This window comes from Myotis myotis, unplaced genomic scaffold, assembly GCF_014108235.1.
Source record: "Myotis myotis isolate mMyoMyo1 unplaced genomic scaffold, mMyoMyo1.p scaffold_m19_p_8, whole genome shotgun sequence".
NCBI lineage: Eukaryota > Metazoa > Chordata > Mammalia > Chiroptera > Vespertilionidae > Myotis > Myotis myotis.
In genome coordinates, this window is record NW_023416390.1 from 31469229 (window position 1) to 31493270 (window position 24042).

Consider the following 24042-nt stretch of genomic DNA (forward strand, 5'->3'; position numbering starts at 1 on the left):
CACCACACCTTCCTGATCTCACCAAACGCAGAGCATTGTCTTCTTTCCGATGTTGATGGTTGACCTGGATCAACCCATGATTTTGTGCATTTGGGATTCTCAAAATAAATCCGCTTTTCATTGCCAGTCACAATTCGATGCAAAAAAGACTTTCTTTCATGCTGTTGAAGCAACATTTTACTGACGACTTTTCGGATTTCCATTTGTCTTTCATTCGGTTGATGTGGCACCCATTTTCCTTCCTTTAAAATCTTTACCATTGCTTGAAAACGATTGGAAATTGTTTGCTCAGCAACGTTTACTCTTTCTGCAAGTTGTTTTTGAGTTTGACACGCATCTTCATCCAATAATGCTTGTAATTGTTGGTCTTCAAACTTTTTCAGTTGACCTGGACTTTCTTTGTCTTTCACATTAAAATCATCACTTTTAAAGCATTTAAACCAGCATTCACAAGTATGTTGAGATTGAGCCTGTTCACCATAAGCTTCCCGAAGTATACAATAACTTACAGCAGCACTTTTCTTCAAAAGAAAGTAATGAATTAAAACTTCCAGCAAATGCTTTTTTTTTTGCAAGAAATTTGACATTTTTAAGTGTAAAAATATGTGATATCAACACCTTCAGAAAATTTGACATATGAAGTTTTGAAGCTTGCCGTCAATACAACAAAATAGCATACATATCAAATTGCATATATATCAACATATGTGTAACTCTATCTATTGAAAAAAATCTGCATTATTAACCGGTACACCTGGTATTTGGGTCTTCCTTTTTCTACCTTAAAGGTTGATTTTGCCCCTTTTGTTCACACAATATTTGATTTAGCTTTATCAAATTATAACCATTTTCTGGCCCTGTCTTGCTGGTGTTATACCTATGCCCCCTTGGCTAATATTTTGGGTATTTCAAAATTCTTCAACCAACTTAGAATTTTGTGGTTTTACTTCACAGATGGCTGGTGGAACAGATTTATAGTCTTTCAGAGAAGAACACTTACATTTTGGTGAAGCTTATTGTAATATTTTATATAATGGAAATGTACTGGAGTCATGGACTTGTGAGACAAGTCTTTGCCCCTCAATCACTCCAAAGCGTGTTGTGGTTTTCCTTTGGCCCATATGAGGAAGCCCTAGGCTCACTGAACTTGGAGGACACGGGGATATATTATGTCTACCAGCCCTGCAAGGAGCCTTCATACTGGCTGACACCACACTTCCTCTCAAATGTCCAATTAGAACTGGATCTCCCTGTTGAACTTCTGTACAATCATTTTGTTCTTGCCTTTGCTCTTTATTCCTGCTTCTATTTTTGATTTCTTTGGCTTCATCTCCAGTTCTGGCCCCCAAAACTCAGCTTTTAAATGTTCAATCCTTTGTTCTTTTTCTCTTCTGGATTTTCCATCCCAGTATCCATTGGACCCTCTCCCACTCATTAAACCCCTGGACCTCCACCGTCCTTTGCCCCCTGCCCCTGCTGGGATTCTCCCATCTTCTACACTTGAATAGACAAATCTGACCTCCATCGCAGTTTCTCTAAGGGTTCTGAAGACTTGTGTGAACATTGAACACCAAAGACTTTTATGGGTTCATGTATTCTTTAAACAACACTGATCAAAGCTTTTGTGTGTGGCAGGCACTGTAGATGCAAGGGTAAGAAGTATTTCCTGCCTTCAAGGAACTCAGTTATCAGGAGAGGAATCCTGAAATTTGCAAATACTATGACAGTGCTCTTTAAGACACGAAGGTATTCAGGAATAAAGTCACCTCTGCTCCTTGTTTCGGTATGGAGCATATAGCGGTGGACTCCAAACTCCCCCACTATAGACTCTGACACCGTATTCCTGAATTCTGATTTTCCTACTGGGCACCTGACATCCACATTGGACGCGGGTGACCACTCCCTGACTGAAATGCTTTCCTCTCCTGCTGTATCCTCAGCAGTCCTCCAACCCAACATCTGGCTGCTCTTTGGGGGTTCCTTTTCCTTTGTTCACACCTACAATACCGATGCTCTCTAGGTTCCTCCTTAGCCCTCTCTTCTCTACACACTTCCCTGGATAGACCACAAGGACCTTTCCGTGAGTTCCTCCACTGAGCCGGCTCCGACCTGACACACGTTCCTCCTCACCCTTTTTATTCGACTCTCCATCAGCTTGCCCTACTTGTGTCTGGACAGGCCCCCTCGGGCAGGCTCCAGCGCCTCCTTTATTTGGCCCATCCCTGCACGCAGGCACTGCCTGCCCTCCCGCCGGCCTGGCATTCCCAGGTCAGGGGCCAGCCTGGTGGCCCCTCTGCATCCCCAGTGCCAGCCCTGCACGTAGCCCTGAGCAGGTGTCGCTGAGTAAAACCCTGTCACCGCCAAGGGCCGGCACAGCCACGCTCGGGGACTAGAAGCGGGCTGCGGGGTCGGGAGCAGGGCGGGACGGCGCCCGCCGACGGCCAGCAGCTAGAGCCGGCCCGGAGCCCGTCGGGGCCGGGCAGAAAGGCGTCCCTGAGGCCGTCCAGCTCGAGCCACCGACACAGCCAGTCGCCCCCGCAAGGCGAGACGGGAGAAGCTGCGGAGGCCCCCCGCCCGGCCCTTTCGCTCCCGCTGCAGCGGAGCCACCGCAGACCACCGCCTGCGCAGCTCACCAGCCCGCCCTTCGCTCTTGGTTCCTTCCGGCCACCGTTGCTCTCGACCCCGCCGCGCCCGCCCCCGACCCGGAAGAGCATTCTCCTTAGCAACTGCGGGATCCTGGCGGCGCCGGCCTCCCGGGAGCTACGGTGAGGCCACCCGCCCCCTCCCCGCCAGCCCCACCTCGACCCCTCCCCGGACCGACCTGACCTGGGCTGCGGGGCCCCTGCGGCCCTGCGTGGGGCGCCAGTGGCGGCCCCGGGCGAGCGCCCTCCGCCGCTGCCGTTCCTCCCGGCCCTGACGTCGCCCCTGCCCATCTCCCGCCCCCGCTCCCGGCAGACGCGGCCGGCTCGGTAGCCCGGCGAGGCGCGCGGGGAGCAAACCAGCTGACAGGCTGGTCGCGGTGGCGAGGACGCTGCCCGAGGCTAGGGGCCCTGACACTGAGGTTCGGCGCTGGCGGGGATGGGGCGCTTCAGGAGTCCTAACAGCAGCCTCTTAGAAAGATGTTACTTGATGTTTGTCAGCTGCTTTCCGCAGGGGTGGACTCGATCTGTTCTGTTGATCGTGGAGACTCCTGTAATGGACTCTATTTGATCTTTTCCCCGGAAACTAACTTTCCAGTCTTTAGTGGTGTGCAGTTAATACTGTGTAGTTAAGATTTTGTATTTTCCAATTTTTCTACGGAAGGAACGCTCCCTGGGACTGAGTAGATTCAGGAGAAGTTTCAAGTGAAATTTGCTATGTTGAAGAAAGTAGGGGCAGGTGGTGTTAATATCTCCGATTTACATTTGAAAACAGGTTCAACATAATATCAAAATCCCAGCTGTATTTTTGAAATAGACAAACTGAAATTTATATGGAACTACAAGGGACTGAACACCTCCCGTAACTGAGTCTGAAGGCGTGGTAACATTGTTGGATAACGACTTTACATTTAATCCAATGATAATAGAACCTAAACAGGCATGTGAACAATTTTTGGGAATGACTTATTTTTTGGGAATAAAATACAGTAGTTTCTATCTCAAAATTCATTATTCAAAACAGTATAATTTCATTTTGATTTAAGAACTATTTATTAAGCACCTACAGTGTTATATGCATAATAAGACATGAGATTGCACACATTAAATTTTAGGGAAACTATAAAATAACATTTATTTAAATGCAAAATCAGCGGGAGGAGAGATTAGTATGGGTCTGAGTTTTCAGGAATATGTTTATGGAGTATATCTCTAAAGTATAGGTACTATTTGTTTCCTCTCTAAAACATAGATACAACGTCTACTATTCATATTGGAGGGGATAGGGAATCCTAAATAGTTTCTTCATATTCTTAAGGGTTTGGTGAATAGTCTCATATGACATTTTATAGTACTTATTTAAATTTCTAAGGCCACTTGATTGCAGTATCTATTTCTTTCTTAGTACAAATCTGTCTGGCATATTTTGCGTTTGATATATGTGGAACTATAAGGGACTAATATGAGACTAATAATGGGGACTTTGAAACTTAGAGAGTCCTTATTCTGTTTCCGTAGTTGGTCTTACTTTTATTTTATACTAGAGGCCTGGTGCGCAAAAATTTGTGCACTGGTGGGGGAGGGGGGTATGGGGGGTGTCCCTCAGCCCCACTTGTGCCCTCTCACAGTCTGGGACCCCTTGGGAGATAACCACCTGCTGGCTTAGGCCCACTCCCCGGGTGGCAGATGGCAGGCCCGATCCCTTGGTGCCTGCCCCGCTTCCCCAGGTTGCGCACACGGCAGGGTCCATCCGGGGGTTGGGGTGTTGCCCCGGGTCGGGTTGCACACCGGATGCCCGGGTGGGCCGGCGGATCACTGCTGCCCCGCCCGGCTGCGCCGGGTTGGGTTGCACACGGGATGCCTGGACGGCAGCCGGGCGGGCCAGCGGATCGGTACCGCCCCGCCCAGCTGCCCTGGGTCGGGTCGCACACAGGACTCCCGGATGGAGGCCAGGCGGGCTGGCTGATCACTGCTGTACCGCCCAGCCGCCCCGGGTCAGGTCGCACACAGACGCCCGCTGTCCTGGGTCACAGATAGCAGGCCCGGATGGTGGCAGGGCAGGTGGGATGGCGCTGTCCCGCCCTACCTGCAGTATGCAAATTAGCCGCCATCTTTGTTGGCGTTTAATTTGCATATCGTGCTGATTAGCCAATGGGAGGTGTAGCGAAGGTATGGTCAATTACCATGTTTGTCTATTATTAGATAGGATAAGACACCACAATTTAAGTAGAGTTACTGTTTCATACATACTTAACTAGTCTTGTGAAATGTTGCTTTCTTCATTTTGACATATATTTCCAGAATGCTTACTATGTAGCAGGCGCTGGACCAGGAAATAGTTTACCTATGGGGTGTATGTGTATGTGTATGTGTATGTGTATGTGTGTGTGTATCTGCATGTGTATGTATGTATGTTTGTGTGTTTAAAATATCTGCCTTGCCAAACCGGTTTGGCTCAGTGGATAGAGCATCGGCCTGCGGACTGAAGGGTCCCAGGTTCGATTCCGGTCGAGGGCATGTACCTCGGTTGCGGGCACATCCCCAGTGGGGGGTGTGCAGGAGGCGGCTGATCGATGTTTCTCTCTCATCGATGTTTCTAACTCTCTATCCCTCTCCCTCTCTGTAAAAAAATCAATAAAATATATTTTAAAAAAAATAAAAAAAATAAAATATCTGCCTTGGATGCTCAGTACTTGCCTAGAGGCATAGAAGGGCTAGAGAAATTTATACAGGTATACCTCGTTTTGTTTTGCTTTGTTTTATTGTGCTTCACAGGTTTTGCATTTTTTACTAATGATAGGCAAGACCCTCCACCAGCAAAAAGATTGTGACTCATTTTATTATGGTGTCTGGAATTGACACTGCAACATCTCCGAGGTATGCCTGTACATGAATCTGAGTTGACTTATTTTCTTTCTTTTTTTTAAATTAATTACTTCATTTTATTATTATTTTTTAAATCCTCACCTGAGGGTATTTTTTCTTTGATTTTTAGAGAGAGTGGAAGGGAGAGGGAAAGACAGAGTTAGAAACATTGATGTGAGAGAAACACATTGACTGGTTGCCTCCTGTGCAAGGCCTGACCAGGGCCTGAGCCAGGGAGGAGGACCCTGCAACTGAGGTATGTGCCTTAACCAGAATTGAACCTGGGACCCTTTGGTCTGCAGGCCAACGCTCTATCCACTGAGCCAAACTGGCTAGGGCTTGTTTTTCTTTTTAAAGAGTTGAATAGGAACTTTAGGCTCAATTTTTTGGGCATTCTCTAAAGATTCATTTTGTGAAGATGCACACTCTTAAGGAGACTTATTCATTCCTTATGGATTTAGTGCCCATTTATTCACTTAGTCAACCAGTTGAGTGCTTACTTGGTACTAGGCACTGTGCTTGGACATGAGGGGGACTGAGTGCAAACATGGTCCCTGTCCTCAGCAGATGATATCACAGAATCACACAAATATAAAACTGTGACAAGTATTTGAGTTAGGAAAGTCACAGAAGTGATAGTTGGACTGAAATCTGAAGGATATACAGGAAAGGAGCAGTGTTCCAGTCAGAGCAAACAGTAAAGGCAAAGACCTGTGATGTCACAGTTCATGAAGAGGACTAGGGCCGAAACCGGTTTGGCTCAGTGGATGGAGCGTCGGCCTGCGGACTGAAAGGTCCCAGGTTCGATTCCGGTCAAGGGCATGTACCTGGGTTGCGGGCACATCCCCAGTAGGAGATGTGCAGGAGGCGGCTGATTGATGTTTCTCTCTCATTGATGTTCCTAACTCTCTATCTCTCTCCCTTCCTCTTTGTGAAAAATCAATAAAATATATTTAAAAAAAAAGAGGACTAGAGACTTGTAGTACAGCTCCATGTATGGAGCAAGAAGCGTGTAGAAGAATCTGGTGGGAGAGGGGGCTGGAGAGTTGGGCTGGAGGGTGCTGGGCCTTGGGAACAGGTTGAGGAGTTTTTCTTTATCCTCTATGTATATGGTTTTACTTGATGGATTTAGGCTGGATTGCTTGTGGAGATGACACAGTTAGGTTGTGTTTGAATAGCCTGCTTTGTATTGTTCCTATTGCTTAGTATTTGTATTGTCTTCTCTTTCCTCATTTTTTTCAACATGCTCCCTCAGCTTTATTGTTGGGGAGGCCTCTATGTCCCACTAGCAATACATGTTCACTTTTCTAATTGGGAAAAAAGAAATTTTAGAGATTAGGATTAGAAACTAGAAGTTGATTTGAAATGTTTTTGCATTAGTGTGTGACTTCTAGGACACTAATTTCTGTGACTCTCTTTTTAATTGTGGCAAAAGAAACATTAAATTTACCTTCTTAATCATTTTGAAGTGTACAGTTCAGTGGTGTTAACTATATTTACATTGTTGTGTAACAGATCTCTAGGACTTTGTCATCTTGCAAAATGAAAACTCTACCTATTGAACAATTTCCTATTTCTCCTTCCCTCAGCTCCTGGCACCTACTCTTTTACCTTCAGTTTCCATGATTTTGACTACTCCAGATATCTCATATAAGTGAAATTGTACAAGGTATGTTCATTTTTACCATTATGCTCCTTCCCTAGAATATCCTTTCTTCTCAATTTAAATCCTTCCAGTCCTAAGGCCCATTTCCTCTCCCTTGTCCTTTTACTTGGCTTAATAGACCCAGAGTGGAAGAGCCTTTAGCAATTTTCTAGGTGAGCCCTGGCCAGGGTGATTCAGTGGTTAGAGCGTCGGCCTGTGCACCAGAGGGTCGCAGGCTCGACTCCTGTCAAGGACACGTACCTGGGTTGCAGGTCTGATTCCTGCCCCAGGTCGGGGAGCATGCAGGAACAACCAAGAGGCAGCCAATGGATGTGTCTCTATCACATTGATGTTTCTCTATTTCTCCCCCGCCCCCTTCCTTCCACTATCTCTAAAAATCAGTGGAAAACATATCCTCACTCCTTAGGTGAGGATTAAAAAAAAAGAGAAAATTGAGTTCTGTAGAAGTTTCAGTGATTTGCTTAGGGGCAGACATCTAGTGAGTCGGGCAAAGTTGGGAGTAGAGCTCTAATCTCAACTCTTGGGTGGGTGCCTTTTCTGCTTCAGCCTGCTAACGTTGTGATTTAGTGCTCTATTCTGTAGTTAGATCAGAAGTACCACTGAGGCACAGGCACATTTTCCTATCTCCATAACATTATGCAGAGTATTAGATGCCTAGGAAATATTTTTTAATGAATTGATTGTCTTCAGAACTTTCATTGCCTAAGAGGTGGCGCTACATAAAATTTTGAACTTCATTGATTTTTTAGATCCTTGGTTATATTAATCAAATTTACACTAGTCCTTCTGCAGTTGAGTAATTCTTTCACCTTTGCAATCAGAGTTAAGACTTTCTCACCTTTTCCTAATGCTCTCTATATTGCATGTCTTTGTCCATGGCACACATACTTGGGGTCCCCTACAAATTTTGATGAAAATCTAATGAAAAAAACCATCAGAAGTGGAAAACCTAATGCATTAAACTTTTTAGATTAGCTGATTTTTATTTTGAGGCAAAGGTTTAATGCTTCTTTGTGAGCTTTATTGCTGCTAAATGTTTTTGAAAGAATCATATGTGTACCCCACTCTATAGTGCTCATCTCAGAATGCCTATGAATCAGTTGATTTTGGGTTTTGGACTGGAAGTGATTTTGAGATGGCTCAGTATCTTTAGGGCTAAAAACGTATAAAAAAGCATTTTCTTGTGTGAGGAAGATTTATAAACTTTTATTTGTAGTTTTCCCATTTACCTCAGACTTTGCTTTCCTGTAATGTTATAGGACCAGCCTTATAGAATCCAACTTTTATTTTTTTATTTATTTAAAAAAAACTTTATTGTTGAAAGTATTACATAAATTCCCCCCTTTTTTTCCCCATCGACCCCCTCCAACTCACCCCGCCCCTTGCCCCCTCACCCCAGACCCCCAACACCCCACTCTGTGTCCATGAGTTATGCATATATGCATACAAGGTCTTTGGTTGATTAACTCGCATCCATCCACCCTCCTCCGCCTTCCTGAGATTCTGCAATCTGTTTCATGCTTCCGTGTCTCTGGATCCACTCCGTAAAAATTCAACTTTTAAAGTGTCCTCCTATTTTAACCTTCAAAAAAATTTTTTTTTTAATCTGAGGAATTGCTGTGATAAAGTTCATCTTCACTCAAATACTACAGAGCACAAGTAAAAATCAAACTGTGGGCCTGGAATAAGATCCCTCTGAGGTCCAGCCATCTAAGCCATTATTGGTGATGTCAGGGAGACTTGGCCAGAATTTTTGTTGTCTTTATTAGTCTGAAGGTGGTGGTGGAACTGCACAAAATGCTCCTTTGTGTCATGTGACAGGAGATAGACAGATTTGACAATGAGGACTTTTCAGATAGCATTTTATTTGGAACCATAGTAGGAACTTGATGCCCAAGAACTTGGTGCCCCAGAGTTGCAATTATGTGATTAACTTTTGTGTTGAGGCTAGAATTAGTCAAGTTTAGTCAACTGTTAGTCCAAAAACACTACCTTTCTCCCCCACTATTTAAAATTATGATGTATTGTGGAGATTATAATTAATAGATCACCTACTATCTGTCAAGTAATTCACATACATTGTGTCATTTAATACCAGTATTCGTCCATTGAGAAAGATGATTTGACTCTTTTATTGAGAAACTTGAGTCATAAGGCAATACATATTAGAACCAAAGTTTGGACCCATGTCTGTCTGTTGCCAAAGCCCATATTCCTTCCATCACGCTACATCATGCCACTTCCCTAAATCAGGTTCTGATTTCAACATTTACACTGGTTGTCAGAACATCAACATAAGTATTGATGATGATGATAAAGAAAAGGGCAAGTGATGAAGTAGGCTGATAGAGTAGGAAGTTACCTGTTCCCTGTGGCTTAAAAAATCTTTCAAATGAAGGAAAGTAATTGTTGGAGTATCTGATAGACTTGAGAGTTTGGGTATCTAAACCATGAGGAAGCAGGAAGTTATATAATGCTAATTGAAGAACTCAAATACTACAGAGCACAAGTAAAAATCAAACTGTGGGCCTGGAATAAGATCCCTCTGGGGTCCAGCCATCTAAGCCATTATTGGTGATGTCAGGGAGACTTGGCCAGAATCTTTAGGGTCCTCTGTAGGCTTCCTTTAATGAAATTGGATTGTTTCTCCCATTAGGCTTTGTTGAGGAGGAGAGGTTTGTGGTGATTGTCTAGGTGCTGAGGGATTCAGAGAGAAGCCCCAGACATTTCTGTTTAACTTCACATTATTTAGAGAGCATTTCCTCATGGGAAATAGTTGCTTCTTTCTCTCTTTGCCATGGTCAGCTTTAATCAGTTTTAGAGGATTGACTATAAAACTAACAGCAGTTATACTAGGAAGGAGATAATAGCACTTTTTGTTGTTTAATCCTACTTGAAATAAAATCAACAGTTTACATGGTTTGCTATTCTTTTTAGTTTAAGTTTTCTTAATGAAAAAAATGTATATTGTTTAGAGATTTATAAGAAATTTATTTTATGATTTACCGAATTTTGCCAGTTCAAATTATTCTTAATAGTTTGGAAATAAGGGTGCCCTATGAATTTTATGACAAAATACACATTATTAACAAGGAATACTTTTTAATGAATGAATTAGGGCCCAATTTGTATTATGAAATATTATTAATTATTGGGTTAAAACCATATTTGTTAAAAGCTGACTTATTGAGATATAGTTGACATATAAACTGTACATATTTAAGGTGTACAATTGGTTAAGTTTTGACATATGTATAGATTCATGAGCCCACCATCACAAACAAGAGGGTGAACATATCCCTTACCCCTAAAGCTTTCTTCATATCCTGGCTCCTTGACCCCCATCCCAGACAACCACTGATCTTTCTCTCATTACATATTAATTTTCATTTCCTAGAAGTTTATATAAATGGAATCATACAGTATATAGTTATGCTTATTTCATTCAATATCAATTGTTTTTTTGCTTTCTTTTTTAAATTTAATTTTTTATTTTTTTGTTCTATTTTATTTTTTAAATTTTATTTTATTGTTTAAAGTATTACAAATAGTAGTACATATGTCTCCTTTTTTTCCCCATTGACCTCCCCTTGGCCTCCCCTACCTCGCCCCGGCATAGGCGTCCCCCCCCACCGCCCCCAGTGTCTTGTGTCCATTGGTTATGCTTATATGCATGCATACAAGTCCTTCAGTTGATCTCTTGTTTTGAGATTCATGTTTTCAATGTATTAGCAGTTGATTTCCCTTTAATTCTGAGTAATATTCCTTTGTATGAATATACCACAGTTTATTAATACATTCACCTATTGCCCGGCTGGTGTGGCTCAGTGGTTGAGCATCGACCTATGAACCAGGAGGTCATGGTTTGATTCCCAGTCAGGGCACATGCCTGGGTTGTGGGCTCAATCCTCAGTGTGGGGTGTGCAGGAGGCAGCTGATAAATGATTCTCATCGTTGATGTTCCTATCCCTCTCCCCCTCTTCTTCCTCTCTGAAATCAATAATATATATATATATATATATCTCCTAGTGGGTTATTTAAATAACTTTAAAAGATACATTCACCCATTGTTGGACATATTATTTCCAGTTTTGGTAATAAATAAGACTGCTGTGAAACTTTGTATACAAGTCTTTGTATGGACATATACTTTTATTTCTCTTGGCTACATAAATACCTAGGAGTAGAATGGCTAGATCATATGGTAGGTATATGCTTAACTTTTAAAGAAACTATCGGTTTTTTGAAGCAGCTGTACTATTTTGCATTCCCACCAACAGTGTATAAGAGGCTCAGTTCTTCCACATCCTTATCAATCCTTGGTATAGCCAATCTTTTAAATTTTAGACATTCTAATTCATAGTGGTATCTCACTGTGTTTTTAATTTTCACTTCTTCAATTAGTGATGCTTAGCATATTTGCTATCCATATAGCTTTGGTGAAGTGTCTTTTCACATTTTCTGTCAATTTTTAATTGGGTTCTGTGTTTTCATATTACTGAGTTTAAGAAGTTCTTTATATATTCTGGATGTAAGTCATTTTTAAGGCATAAAATTTGCAGATATTTTCTTCTTCTCTTTCCATTCTCTTTAATGGTGTCTTTTAAAGAGAGACATTCTTAATTTTGATAAAGTCCAATTTATAATTTTTTTCTTTTATGGGTTGTGCTTTTGTTGCTTTAGCTAAGAAATCTTTGCCTAAGTTAATATCACAAAGACATTGTCCTATATTCTAGAAGTCTTAGTTTTTACATGTAGATCTATCATCCACTTTGAGTTAATTTTTATGTATAAGACAAAGTATTGATCAAATGTCATTTCTTTTATTTCTTTACATATGGAATACAATTGTTGTAGAACCATTTGTTTAAAAGACCATTCTTTTTTTTTTTTTTTTTAAATATGTTTTATTGATTTTTTACAGAGAGGAAGGGAGAGAGATAGAGAGCTAGAAACACCGATGAGAGAGAAGCATCGATCAGCTGCCTCCTACACATCTCCCACTGGGGATGTGCCCGCAACCTAGACACACGCCCCCGACCGGAATCGAACCTGGGACCCTCCAGTCCGCAGGCCAACGCTCTATCCACTGAGCCAAACCGGTTTTGGCTAAAAGACCATTCTTTCACTAAATTTCCTTGTACCTAGGTTATACCTAGGTTGAAAATCTATTTATATATGTGTGGTTTTATTTCTGGACTCTCTTTTCTGTTTCATTATTGACCTGTTTGTCTATCTTAGTGGTCTGCAAACTGCGGCTCGCGAGCCACATGCGGCTCTTTGGCCACTTGAGTGTGGCTCTTCTACAAAATACCGATTTTTGTGCATGGGCCACGAAGTTTCAATCGCATTGTACGTGCGCGCCCACATGAAAATACCACATGCAGGTGCGCACGTACAGTGTGATTGAAACTTCGTGGCCCATGTGCAGAAGTCGGTTTTTGGCCTGGGCGAGTCTATTTTGAAGAAGTGGAGTTAGAAGAAGTGGGGGGTGGACATATAGAGAGGATGAACGAAAGGAGATAGACGAAACAAGTATACAAGATGAGTGTGGATGGGAGAGTTGGAAGGGGTCGACCTCAGCGAACGTACCTCAATCAGATTGAGGACGTTTTTAGCAAAGGCCAGCTTAGGAGTACCCTAATTAAGTTAATAACGATGTACCTACCTATATAGTTTAAGTTAAAAAAATTTGGCTCTCAAAAGAAATTTCAGTCGTAGTACTGTTGATATTTGGCTCTGTTGACTAATGAGTTTGCTGACCACTGGTCTATCTTTTTTTTTTTTAAGTATATTTTATTGATTTTTTAAGAGAGGAAGGGAGAGGGATAGAGTTAGAAACATCAATGAGAGAGAAACATCGATCAGCTGCCTCCTGCACACCTCCTACTGGGGATGTGCCCGCAACCAAGGTACATGCCCTTGACCGGAATCGAATCTGGGACCCTTCAGTCCACAGGCTGATGCTCTATCCACTGAGCCAAACCCGTTAGGGCACCACTGGTCTATCTTGATGCCAATATTAGACTGACTTGATTACTATAGTTTTATAAGAAGACTTAAAGTCAGATAGTATAAGTCCTTCAACTTTGCTATTCTTTTTCCAGATTTGGATGTTTGAGGTGCTTTCATTTCTATGTTAATTTTAATTTTTTTAGTCCTTACCCATGGACATTTTTTCCATTGCTTTTTTAGAGAGTGGAAGGAAGGGGAGGAAGGGGAAGTGGAGAGACAGAGACAGAGAGAGACAGAGAGAGAGAGAGAGATTAATTGAAAGATCAATTGGTTGCCTCCTGCATGAGCCTTGTTGGGGCCTAGGGTTTGGACCTGCAACCCAGGTACATGCCCTTAACTGGGAATCGAACTCGTGACCCTTTTGTTTGCTGGCTAGCACACTGGCCAGGGCTCTATATTGATTTTAGAATCAGCTTGTTAGCTATTCTAAAAAGTCTGTTTGAGAATTTGATTGGAATTGTATTGAACATATAGATCAATTTGGGGAGAATCGTCATCTTAACAATGTTTGCGTCTTCCAACCCATGAACATACTATAGTCTTCATTTATTTAGGTTTTCTTTCCTTTCTCTTAGTAATATTTTGTGGTTTTCACTGGGTAAATCTTGTACATTTTTTTGTCACCGTTATGCCCATGTATTTTATATTTTTGGATGCTATTGAAATGTTTTTTAAAATTTATACTTTTAAAAAAATCCCTACTGGAGGTTTTTTCCCCCCCATTAATCTTTAGAGAGGGAGTGAAAGGGAGGGAGAAGGGAGGGAGAGAGGGAGGGAGAGTGAGAGAGAGAATGAGGGAGAGTGAGAGAGACAAAGAGAAAGAGAAAGAAAAAGAGAAAGAGAAAGAAAGAAACATCAATGTGAGAGAGACACATTGACTGTCTCCTGCACGCACCCTGACCAGGCTGGGGATCGAACCTGCAGCCGAGGTATGTGCCCTTGACAGGGAATCAAACCTGTGAGTCTTGGGTTCGCAGGCTAATGCTCTAACCACTGAGCAACCAGCCACAACTTAACTTTATATTTTTGATTATTTGTTGCTAGTATATAGAAATATGATTGATTTTTATACATTGATCTTCTTTGTCAACCTGGTTATGCTCATTTATTCTAGTAGCTCTTTTATAGATTCAATTGGATTTTTCACATAAAAATTGTTTTCTATGAATACAGACAATTTTATTCTTTCTAATCTTTTATTTCTTTTTCTTATTGCACTGGCTATAGTTCCCAGTACAGTGTTAAATAGAAGTGGTAGAAGCAGATGTATTTTGTCTTGTTCCTGATTTTAGGAAGAAAGTATTTAGTCTTTCATCATTAAGTATGATAAGCCTGGGACTTTTCAACTTTTGCCTCGTAGGGAGGAGTATGTTGGTACTGTCCTTGAACTCACAGCTGCCCGCCACATGCAGAATTGGCTCTGACAAGGCAAGTGCTCAACAGGATTCATTCTAATTTTTGTATCGCAAAAGAATTGAGAGCTGAGGTTCAACCAGGGTTTCATTGAATTTTTATCAGTTAAAAATAATGGAAAAACATATTATTGTTCAAATCACATCATTCCTCCTGCAGTGCTCTCAATTATCTTATGCAAACCTTTTTGCTCTTAGTTCTGGCAAGTACCCTCTTTACTGAAGCTCCCTGAAATGAATGATAATTGTTTTCAGTGAATTTGATCAGAGTGCTTTGCCCTTTGCTGTATGCCCTTCCTACCTCCATGAATCTCCTTGTTAATGCAACTTCAGAAGAAAAGATGAAAATCAAGGATTTTGCAAACTCCTAGCAAGTAACTATCTAGAACAGCCGTGGGCAAACTACGGCCCGCCGGATCCGGCCCGTTTGAAATGAATAAAACTAAAAAAAAAAAAAGACCGTACCCTTTTATGTAATGATGTTTACTTTGAATTTATATTAGTTCACACAAACACTCCATCCATGCTTTTGTTCCGGCCCTCCGGTCCAGTTTAAGAACCCATTGTGGCCCCCGAGTCAAAAAGTTTGCCCACCCCTGATCTAGAAGGACATGATAGAATCAAACAGGTTTTCTGTGGCAGAAATTGAATCTAGTATTAAAAGACTACATATGTGTTTACATGAATTCTGTACAGTCTTACTTTAAAATTGTGGTCTTTTATTAAATACTGAGAAGTTACAAAATAATAAATGTAAAATATGTGTAAGGTATACAGAATAATAGGGCAATGGATACTCACGTGCCCAAATGCCTAGTTTAAGGAAAGATTATCATTGCCTTTGAAGTTCTCTGTGATTCTGTTCCTGATTCTACTGCTTCCTCTTCAGAAGTAACCTGAGTTTTATATCTTCTTCATACTTGAACCACATAGTTTATATCCTTAAGGTATTTAACTTTTCATGTTTTTGAAATCTATAAAATGGAATCACAATGCAAATGTTTTTCAGTAATATTTGAAATGAAATATTTTACACATCAAACAGCTGGTTGTCTTTGAAAATTGGAAATGAGAGTTTAGAGGAAACCCTGTTAAGTTGTCTGTCCTTCAGGCCAGGTCAGGATTGTTTCTTCCAGCACATTCTTCAGTGCTTGGTCTAGCCTTTGTTAATTGTTTCAAAGAAAGTGCTCCACTGTCCCTGAAAGAAGGTAGATTTGTAATCTCTGCTCTGTCTGGGAGTTGTTCTTTGTAATTAGGTATGGAGATTTCTTTTAAGGTCACTACCATCTGAAGTAATACAAAATACATATATATGGGTTTGCCAAGAGTACAATTGCTGTGGGAATCATAATTTTGGATTTCTTCACATCTGGATTAAGGAATTATACTCTATGAATATAGGTTTTATATTTTATGTGTATCTATAGGCAGCAAGATCTTAGTGATGTAGCTTCCCATACCAGTAAATGATAGGTTGAACACTTGCAGCATGAAGTTTTAAAATAATCCTAAGATTCTGACCTTTGCTTTGGAGCCAATGCCCACACTCTGCTCTTCTGCCCAGAAGGCTTGTGTGGAAGCCTAGCATATTTCCCTGGCCCTGTGGGTCTCAGTTTTGTTTTGTCTCCCTGAGAAGTAGGGATTCCAGTGTTGCTGTTTTGAGTTTTCAGAAGCAGCAAGGAGAAGAAAGGCCACAGGTCTGTCTTAGTTGCATTTCAATATTTTTGGAATTATTTTGGTTAATTGTTGATTGTCCTATTATCTACCTGAAATTATTAACTATTAAATCCATGGTGATGCCCTTGTGTGTGGTAGAGGTTTTTATCTGGAAAATGTAGAATTTTTAAAAGCTGCAAACCCTAGACTTACCATCTTTCAAACTCACTCATGTTGAAAGGTATGAATATGGAACATAATTTATCCACAGAAAGGAGGGCTCCCATCAGTTGGTCTTTGTAGGACTTTTCTCAGGTCCCCTGTCACAGGGCGCTCAGCTGACAGACCAGATCCAAAATGGGCAGATTGGCATAGGGCAGTGATGGTGAACCTATGACACGCGTGTCAGAGGTGACACGAATTCATTTTTTTGGTTGATTTTCCTTTGTTAAATGGCATTTAAATATATAAAATAAATATCAAACATTTAAATCTTTGTTTTACTATGGTTGCAAAGATCAAAAAATTTCTATATGTGACATGGCACCAGAGTTAACTTGGGGTTTTTCAAAATGCTGACACGCTGAGCTCAAAAGGTTCGCCATCACTGGCATAGGGGGTCATTAAAGTTTCCCCATATTTCTATCAGTGGTCTGCATTTACTTTTAGTTATTTAGCTGTCTAGATTTTGTGTCCTGCATCCCTCCAGATGCCTTGAGTAATGCTAGAATTCTTCTCTGTGACAATTGCTTGTAACTTTGCATGTGTTCCTCTGGGAACATTCTGCAAGACCCTATAGGGGCCTTGTGTTGTAAGCAGGAATGTGGTCCTCAGTAGGTCTTAACTCACTTGGGGTTGAATGAGACTGAACTAAGTAAATTCCAGATATTTTCAGCTATAGCCCTGAGAGTAGGCATTGGGTATAGCAATACTTTTCCAAGAAGAAAGTAATGATATAACTGACAGAATTCTTTTTTTTTTTTAATTAAATCTTTATTGTTCAGATTATTACATTTGTTCCTCTTTTTTACCCCCCCATAACTCCGCTCCTCCCAGTTCCCGCCCCACCCTCCACCCTCACTCCCCACCCACTGTCCTCATCCATAGGTGCACGATTTTTGTCCAGTCTCTTCCCGCATCTCCCACACCCCTTTCCCCCCCAAGAATAGTCAGTCCATTCCCTTTCTATGTCCCTGATTCTATTATAATCACCAGTTCATTCTGTTCATCAGATTATTTATTCACTTGATTCTTAGATTCACTTGTTGATAGATGCATATTTGTTGTTCATAATTTGTATCTTTACCTTTTTCTTCCTCTTCCTCTTCTTAAAGGATACCTTTCAGCATTTCATATAATCCTGGTTTGGTGGTGATGAACTCCTTTAGCTTTTCCTTATCTGTGAAGCTCTTTATCTGACCTTCAATTCTGAATGATAGCTTTGCTAGATAAAGTAATCTTGGTTGTAGGTTCTTGGTATTCATCACTTTGAATATTTCTTGCCACTCCCTTCTGGCCTGCAAAGTTTCTGTTGAGAAATCAGCTGACAGTCATATGGGTATTCCCTTGTAGGTAACTGAGTTTCTTTCTCTTGCTGTTTTTAAGATTCTCTCTTTATCTTTTGCTCTTGGCATTTTAATTATGATGTGTCTTGGTGTGGTCCTCTTTGGATTCCTTTTGTTTGGGGTTCTCCGCGCTTCTTGGACCTGTAAGTCTATTTCTTTCACCAGGTGGGGGAAGTTTTCTGTCATTATTTCTTCAAATAGGTTTTTAATATCTTGCTCTCTCTCATCTTCTGGCACCCCTATAATTCTGATGTTGGTACGCTTGAAGCTGTCCCAGAGGCTCCTTACACTATCCTCGCATTTTTGGATTCTTTTTTCATTTTGCTTTTCCAGTTGGGTGTTTTTTGCTTCCTCGCATTTCAAATCATTGACTTGATTCTTGCGCTCCTCTGGTCTGCTGTCGGGAGTCTGTATAATATTCGTTATTTCAGTCCGTGTATGCTTAATTTCTAGTTGGTTCCCCAATATAACATCGAGGGTCTCATTAGTTTTCTTGTAGATCTCATTAAGTTTATCGGCGGCTTCTAAACAGTTCTTGAGAGACCTTAAAAGTGTGGTTCTGAACTCTATATCTTCCATTGACAATTTTGTCCTGTTTCTTTGTCTCCGCATTTTGTTATGCTTCCTTGGTGCACCCCCTAGTGGTCTTTGTTCGCAGTCTTATAGTTAAACCTTGATTGTTGTAGCTAATACCAGGGAGGGTTTGACCTCCAGGCCAAGTGGCTATGAGAATCAGCTGTGTCTGAAGTGAGAGAACTTCTGTCCTCTAGGGAGGTGCTAATCTAGCCTTTGCCTGAGGCTATCCGGCAAATGCCTGTGTGCAGGGCTTGGGCGGGGCAGGTCGCACAGGATCAACAGGGTGGGCCGGAGAGAGCAGTTATGGCGGCTCTCAGTCCTGTCCCCAGGGGCTCTGGCTCTCTGAGTCCCAGCACCCGCTGCAAAGCTCGGAGAGAAAGCTGCACTCGCTCTGACCGAAGCCAGACAGTCCCACTTCTCCCGTTTGAGTCTGGGTCCCTAAAGACTCGCCTGTATCTGGAGCTCAGAGTCTGCAACTCCCTCCCATTGAAAACGCCAACCGCGCCCTCCGCTGCCAGCCCGCTCCGTGCACTCCGCACCTCAGAATTTGACTTCAGCACTGCACCTCCTCTGAGTGTCCGTATGCGTTTCTCTTTCCTCCTAGTTGTAGGACTTCCACTCAGTCAGTGTTCCTGTGGTTCTGGGTGATGTCCCTTCCGTTTTTTAGTTTCCCTTTTGAAGTAGTTGTTCAAGGCAGCAAACTCCGGCGTTAACCTATGCCGCCATCTTGGTTCTCCCTGACAGAATTCTTAAAATATAGAACCGAAGAACCAAGATGGAAGTGTAGATAAATGTGGGTACTCATGGCCTCCCACAACCACATCAAAATTACAACTAAAATACAGAATAACCCTCATTCAGAACCACCTGAAATTTAGCTGAATGGATGTCCTACAACTGGAGAAGTAAAGAAGAAATATATCCAGACTGATAGGAGGGGTGGAGGCACAGAACGGGCTGGTCCGACACCCATGTGTGGTGTGTTTTTAATTGAAAGGGATATCTCCACTGCAGAGGCTTCCTATGAGAAGCAAGGGGTCCCAGCCCCACACCAGACCCCCAGCCCAGGGTTCCAGAGCTGGGAAGAGAAGTCCCTTTAACTTCGGCCTATAAAAACCAGTGGGATTGTGATGAGTGAAACGGAGGCTGCTGAAGACCCAGGAAGTCCCTCTTTAAAGGGCTGGTACATGGACTTATTCGAACTTGATCCCTCTGGGCTCCAGCGCTGGGGCAATGGCTGGGTGCGGGGGAGAGGATATACAGTGGAGAACTGGATTGTCTGGCATCAGAGCAAAAACTTGGGGAACGCTTTCTCCCAGATAGGGTTGCTTGCAGGGTCATTGTTCCTATACTTATGTATAAGGGAGTGCCCATATGACTGACAACTGATTGCTCAACAGAAACTTTGCAGGCCAGAAGGGAGTGGCGAGAAGTATTCAAAGTGATGAAAAGCAAGGACCTACAAGTAAGATTTCTCTACCCAGCAAAATTATCATTTAGAATTGAAGGTCAGATAAAGAGCTTCCCAGACAAGGACAAGCTAGAGGAGTTCATCACCACCAAACCAGTATTGCATGAAATGTTAGAGAGTTTTCTTTAAGAAGAAGAAGAAATAAAAGATAAAAATATGAATAATAAATGCAAATCTACCCACAATTGTATCTAAAAATCAAAATAAATGAACAAGGAATCTAATGAACAAAATAAACTGATGCATAAAATAGAGCCAGAGGCATGGAAACATGGAACAGACTGATGAATCACAAAGCGGGGGAGGTGTGGGAAGAGATTAACCAGAGAACTTACATGCTTATATGCATTACCTATGAACACAGACAATAGAGTGATAAAGGCCTGGGGTGGGGTATGAACTGGGTGGAGGGGCAATGGGAGGAAAAAGGGGGATATCTGTAATACTCTCAACAATAAAGATTAAAAAAAAAAAAAATAGAACTAACACAGAAGCCAGGTTGATATTAATCTCTTGTGTAAAATAAAATTTTCTTTTTCATGAAAACTGACATTTTACTAGAAGTAATATAAATTTAGGGAAAACTACTTTCAATTCTTGTGCATTTTAATCACATTGTTCAGTTGATTATCGATTTTGAAAGTCACATATTTTTCCAAATTGCCACATGCACCTTTTTTCCCTTTGTCTCATTAATTTTGAGATTAGTGTATGTGGGTAGATGATGGCTTTGATTACCATTTAAATTATGTACATTGCTAGTAGATGAGTTATTTTTCAACTCTATTATTAAATATCTGCTTCTGTAACACAACATGAAATTTGAGTTACCCTGTATGATAATCTTGCTCTATAAAAATTTATGCTTTATGTAAGTAAAAGCCCTAAGGAGTGCTAGAAGTTGCTGAATTGTTTGCTATTGAATAGAATATTTTTCCATTTATGACCTGTAATTTAGTTTTTAAAAGGGGGGTTTAAAAGTCTTCCTACATGCTTCAGTATAATTTAGTATGTGTATATGTACGTGGAAGAGATGGGGTGTGTGTGTGTGTGTGTGAGAGAGAGAGAGAGAGAGAGAGAGAAGAAGTAGTAGTAGTAGTAGAAGATGAAATAATATTGGCTAATTGGCAATTGATGAATTTCAGATGAATATACAGCCGTATCATTTTTTCCTTTTGTATATGTTTTTAAATATATTTTTTGTGCCATGCCAGCATGGCCAAGGGTGAACCCGAGGAGGGGCGGTGAAGGATTAAAGAAGACAGACAAAGATTAAAGAATACAGAATACAGCTGGGGGCTCGGCAGATCTACTATGCCTGGATGTGCCGGGAGCCGGTCCATGCTTGCTGTTTCAAGGGACCTGGCATATATGGCATATTGTTCTTAATATGTTTGCTCACCTTCTTGGCACTATGTGTTTTAACCAAGGTCTCCTCTCTGAGAAAGGTTGTTTCCCCAGGTAGGGATTTTCCCCTGAAGTTAGGGAGGGAATAAAACCTCTTAACTAGTGCCAGGTGGGTAATTAATCACTTTAACTACGAACAATCATGCTTAAGCTACATAATCTTTACTCCCTGGAATGGAGATAAGAAACGCCCTAACCTTTGTCATAGAGATTGATAGGATTGAATCAACTGGTATAAATACAGATGTAATAAGACAGCAAGAGTCAGAACTTAGAATACAGAGCTTAGAACACAGAACTAGGAGAGACAGAACCTAGGCACAGAACCTATACAGAACGTTCTCTAGAGACAGAAGAACTTCGCTGGAGAGAACATGGCAAAAAATCCTGGACAGAAACTGGCCTCAGAACCTAGAGACAGAACCTAGCGAGAGAACATGGCAAAAGATCCTGGACTGAACCTGACTACAGAAATTGGCAAGAGAACCTGACTAGAACTTGGTGACTGAACCTGGCTGGAGAACCTGGACAGAACCTGGCTGGAGAACCTAGCGAGGGAACATGGCTACAGAACCTGGCTGGAGAACCTGGAGAACCTAGCAAGAGAACATGGACACAGAACCTGGCTGGAGATCCAGAGCAGAACTTCGCTGGAGATCCAGACCAGAACTTGGCTGGAGATCCTGGCTGGAGATCCTGGCTGGAGATCCTGGCTAGGCTGCTGATCAACTGAACGCTGTCTCTGTGTCATTCCTTCTTCGCCGACTCCATCCACACCTTTGGGGACCCCTGGACCTGCTGGGGCAGGACCCCGGCATGGATGAGGACACAGAAAGATCTAGCCTGCAAGCTGAGGCTTTATTTTATAGTCAGATCAAAACAAGTGTAGTGGCCCTGGCCGGTTTGGCTCAGTGGATGGAGCATCGGCCTGCGATCTGAAGGGTCCCAGGTTCGATTCTGGTCAAGGGCATGTGCCTTGGTTGCGGGCACATCCCCAGTGGGGGGTGTGCAGAAGGCAGCTGATTGATGTTTCTCTCTCATCAATGTTTCTAACTCTATCCCTCTCCCTTCCTCTCTGTAAAATATCAATAAAATATTTTTTTTTTAAAAAAGAAGCGTAGTGGTCAACATGTTTACAATGTTCTTGTGAGTTTCACCTTGTTTTGGCAGTACTTGCTGCACCTCCCACAGCCCATCAGCTACCTAGGAAGGAACCAGGGAGGGCTTAAGGTTAAGCTTAATTATGCTAAGAGGGCTCTGCCCTCCAAGTTGGGACTTGTTTGTGGCCCTGCCACAGGTCAGTCTGAAGCTTGACCCTATAGCCGCTTCTTACATCTCCCCCCTTTTTTTAAGCTACTACAGTAAAAGTAAAACTTGAACATCAAGAACAAAGCTCTGGCTGTTAAAACAATAACAAAACAATGCCAATGCAACACAGCAATAAGAAAGAAATCAAACTACTGACATGTTAACATTTTTAGCTACAAAATGAAAGTTTCTTTTGCTGCTGCCACATATTTATTCAGAGTCCTCGGACTTGGCTGCGCAAGACTTTACAGAAGACTGGCAGCTAACCAATGCTAGCATAGCTAGAAACATGGTTGAGTAGCTTCCACTTCTTGCTTTTCTACCATCTGCTGGGCCTCAGTCATTAACTTCTTCAGCTGACCCCATGGTGGCCCCTTGGCCCCTTACGTACCCTTCGTTTTCTTCTTCTGCATTGCTGTCATCGGGGCAACTCTCCGTCTTTTGAATGAAGGCACAAGGAGTTTTTCTGGGTACATTGTGGTGATGCACGTAACTCTCTGGCACCCAAACTGGCTGCGCTGCTCCTTCTGGAAACATACAAAACACAACCTCTTCCCCACGTCATTACTGGATCTGGTAAAACTCTTGTCTGGTTTGTGCATCCTTTCCACCCACGCTATTGCACTGGAGGTCTGATGCCTTTTGGCCGCTGTACAGCTTTCTACATTGTAATTCAAAAAATTTAACACGTAACATCCTTCTCCCCCGTTTTGTTTTTGTAATTGCTTTTTAAGAATAGGATTGGCTTTTTCTGCTATTGCTTGACCTTGAATTTGTGCTATTTTTGTTTCTGGTAATACCTGATTTATAGTATTAATTGTTTGTGCCATTACTTTAATTTATCCAGTATCATCCTGATCTATCACCCCAGGGAGAACTTGAAACCCTTTCAAAGTTAGACTGCTTCTCCCTAAAATTAGTCCCATCAAGCCCACGGGACGGGGACCATACACTCCTGTGGCATTCATTTACCCAATGCTTTCCTCTCCTGCATCTTGGGCATAGTCCAGGCTGCTTGTTTCTATTCCCTGTAGCCTTTTGACTTCTACTTCTAACATTACAGTGTTTAGCAAAATGCCCTAGTTTACCACAGTTAAAACAGCTCCCTTTTGCTGACCAGAGAGTAACATCTCCTTTAATGTGGCAGCTAAATACACTCCTTGAACATAGGCTGGTTTAATGTCAGCACAAACACGGGTAAAATACTTCCATAATAAGTAGTCTCAAGGTGAGAGACAAGCCTTTGCGACAATAGTAAGCCTCTGGTAACCTTCTACTATTAGTTCCCCTGCCACATACACTTATTTCAATTTGCCAATTTAAATTAGTCTGAAATAAGGTTTATTTTCTAACTTTATTTGTCCTAGGGTGTGGACAGTAAATGACACTAATTGGCTGCTATTAGTCTTTTTGAGTATATAGACATAAGCTTTGGTTAGGGAGGCAAAATTATTTACTTTTT

At 41.9% G+C, this 24042-nt stretch overlaps 1 protein-coding gene across 15 annotated transcripts in view; it reads left to right on the forward strand.

Annotated features, from left to right (window-relative positions):
• The first annotated feature begins 2620 nt into the window (after positions 1–2620).
• Positions 2621–24042, forward strand: part of DIS3L2 (DIS3 like 3'-5' exoribonuclease 2) — a 358040-nt gene continuing 336618 nt past the window's right edge. For 7 of the 15 annotated variants that reach the window (XR_004969281.1, XM_036319257.1, XM_036319258.1 and 4 more), the window contains exons 1-2: positions 2621–2765; positions 7094–7173. The gene's annotated coding sequence lies outside the window, so the exon portion shown is untranslated. Of the gene's footprint in view, positions 2766–2905; positions 3062–7093; positions 7174–14545; positions 14614–24042 lie in introns of those variants that run through there. The other 8 variants (XM_036319248.1, XM_036319252.1, XM_036319249.1 and 5 more) reach the window with 6 other exon arrangements.